The sequence below is a fragment of the Lygodium microphyllum genome, chromosome 3, assembly GCF_053477565.2.
Source record: "Lygodium microphyllum isolate KBCC chromosome 3, Lygodium_microphyllum_v1.1.10, whole genome shotgun sequence".
Lineage (NCBI taxonomy): Eukaryota > Viridiplantae > Streptophyta > Polypodiopsida > Schizaeales > Lygodiaceae > Lygodium > Lygodium microphyllum.
In genome coordinates, this window is record NC_141137.1 from 116,920,796 (window position 1) to 116,924,389 (window position 3,594).

The following is a 3,594-nucleotide window of genomic DNA, read 5'->3' on the forward strand; positions in this document are numbered from 1 at the left end:
TAATTCCAATGGCTTCTTACTCTCTTGAACATGTCTAGGAAATGGTTTCCTTGCCTGTTTTCCAAATTAGCAGGCTTCACATACCTTATGCATTTCTGCAACCTTGAATTTAGGCAATCCTACAATAATATTTTGGGCCTGCATTGATTTAAGTCGATGTACATTAACATGACCAATGCGTTTATGCCAGATATCAAGAAATAACGCAGCTCTCCCAAATTCTTCATCTCAAACTTCTGCTTCAATAGCATTTTCACATGAAGGATATCTTCATCACTGTCACATGTCATAATCAAATCATCAACATAAATGACAAGTAGCATAATACCTTTCTTTGTTTTTCTCACATAAAGTGAGAAATCTGCCTTGGAAATCTGAAAGCCAATAGTGACAAGATGCTGTCATATCTTGTCAGACCATGCTCTAGGTGCTTGCTTCAAGCCATACAATGCTTTCTTCAACCTGCAAACAAACTCAGGATGAACAGCATGCACATAACCTGGTGGCTGCTCCATATATACCTCTTCTTGCAAATCACCATGCAAGAAGGCATTCTTTACATCCATCTAATGTAAAGACCATTCCTTTGATGCAACATAGTAATGACTGCTCTTACGGTTGCCATCCTTGCAACCGGACTAAATGTTTCTTCATAATCAATGCCATATGTTTGTGCATACCCCTTGACTACTAATCTTGCCTTGTATCTGTTCACAGAATCATCTACATTGTGCTTCACCTTATAAACCCACTTACAACCAATTGCATTCTTATCTTTAGGAAAAGGTACCAATTCCCATGTAGCATTTGCTTCCAAGGCATCCATTTCTTCATCCATGGCTTTCTCCCATTTTTCTTTTTCCATGGCTTGCTCAAAAGAAGTGGGTTCTGGTTCCTATATCACTTTGACCATATAGGCATAGTGAATGGCTGTAAATCCATCATATTTCAGCCTATCCACAGGATACCTAGCTCTGGTAGACCTGCACAAAGTAGGTTCACTCCCAGGTGCTCCCAAAACATCCCTGATCTTCCTTACTCCAGGTGTAACAATAGAAGGAATACCCAACTCATCATCAATGCTCTGTTCTGAGCCACTGGATTCACCATCCACATAAGAGTGACCTGCATTCACATCAAACATGGGCTGATCTACCTTCTCTTTTCCTTTTCGTGACACCTGAATACCACTATCTGCATTACTTTGAGAAGATTCGCCTAATCTCAATCTGCCTGTCCATGGCGAAGAATGTGAACCATTGCTAGAGGACGTTCCAAGTTCACTAATATTTTGTGACTGCTGCTGTGAATTCTGTGCAGCATTACCATTTTGTGCATCTACATCATCAATCACATTTACTGGTTTATACCAGCTACTCATCTCATCAAAAATAACATCTCTGCTCACTGTAAACTTACGAGTAGAAGGGTTATAGCATCTATACCCTTTCTGCTTTTGCAGAGAGTAACCAATAAAGAAGCACTTCTCAGCTTTTGGATCCAACTTAGATCTCAACTCATCTGGCACATGAACATAGGCAATGCAACCAAAAATCTTGAAATGAGAAATATCTAGTTTCCTACCAGTATACCTCTCCTCTGGAGTCATCCCATGTATTGCTGTAGTGGGAGTCCTGTTCATTATGTAGACTGCTGTAGAAACTACTTCAGGCCAGTAAAAATCTAGCAAGTCTTTTTCGTTGAGCATGGCACGAGATACCTCTCCAATATGCATATTTTTCATTTCTACAATTCCATTTTGTTGTGGGGTATGACTGCATGAATATTGCTACTTTATGCCATGCTCCTGTAGGAACCTTGCAAACTCATTTGAGAGGTACTCTCCCCCTCCATCTGACCTTAGGCGTTTTATTTGCAGGCCTGTTTCTTTTTCAACCATAGCTTTAAGAGTTTTGAAATGCCCAAAAACTTTACTTTTCTTTTTCATAAAATACACCTAAACTTTTCTACTATAGTCATCAATAAAAGTGACAAAATAATAACAGCCTCCAAGAGATGCAATTTTAGTAGTCCACACATCAGAGTGGATTAATTCCAATGGCTTCTTACTCTCTTGAACATGTCTAGGAAATGGTTTCCTTGCCTATTTTCCAAATTGGCAGGCTTCACATACCTTATGCATTTCTGCAACCTTGAATTTAGGCAATCCTACAACAATATTTTGGGCCTGCATTGATTTAAGTCGCTGTACATTAACATGACCAATGCGTTTATGCCAGATATCAATATCTGCAACTACACCGGTCCCATGTGCAAACATTGCTACACTCAATTCAGACATGTCTGCATCCAACGTAAACATTCTGCCCTTCTTCTTTGCTTTTGCTATCAAGCGACCTTTATTTTTCATATCCTCAACAAAGCATCCATGAGGATTAAATTTGACCTGCAAGCCCTGCTCAACCATTTGACCAACAGAAACCAGATTCTTGGTGATACTCAGGACATGAAATACATCGGACAGGTATTTCTTTTTCCCATCCTACATAGACAAAGGAATTTTTCCAATCTGCACAATAAGATGTGCAGTATCATCACCAGTCTCCACAAATCCTGGTTTTTCCATTTTCCTTGCATCCTCCATCCATTCTGCATGACCTGTCATGTGGTTTGATGCACCTGAGTCAATATACCATACATTGTTGCTTTCTTCTGTACTTGTCACAGAATTGTTCATGTGCTGCACCATAAACAAATGATCATTTCTGTCATCACCCTGTCTACTAGAAGATGCATATTTCCCTTGTTGCAATTTTCCATTCATGATGTCATTCTGCTTTTTATAGCAGTCTTTAGCCATATGATATTTTACCACAGTAGTAGCATTCAACATTGCTGTTTGCATTTTGGCCTCTTTGCCATCCACCACGACCTCTTTGGCTCCCCCTGCCTCTAGAGTTACCACGTCCTCCTCCATAGGACTGGTTTTCTTGAGTTTGCTGCATATTCTGATTTTTACCACGGCCTCCAAATCGGCCTTCTCTACCTCTGCCTCTACCTCTTCCAGCATTTGAGTAGAAGACAGCTTCTTTTGAAGTTCCTCCTGAAGAAGATGCAACACCATTTCTCTGCTCCTCAGAAATTAGAAGAGCAATCAACTCCTCAAAATCAGGAAATCTTTCACGGACGGAAATGGATGTTTGGAACTGTGCATAATCCTTTCCTAGACCCTTCAAGGTCACAGAAACTAAATCATCATCTTCCACTGGCAACCCAATGGAAGCAAGTGCATCTGCAATCTTCTTCACCTTCATGTGGTAGTCACTGATGCTCATATTTTCTCTTTGCACATTATGCAACTCTTCCTTGAGCTGCATTTTCCTGGCTTGCGTATTTGTGCTATACATTTTTGACAAAGTATCCCATGCCTCCTTTGGCATACTTGCATCTTGAATATGCACAATCATAGAGTCTGAAATGCTGATAGACAGCCAATACATAACTTTCCTGGCTCTCTCATGCCATGCTTTGTTGAGATATCCAGCTCCACTCGTGTACATAGTAGGGTCTTCCAGAAGCTCACCTACATCTGCGCTCAGCTTCACATTCTGCTCCAAAGGAACTGAAATAGGC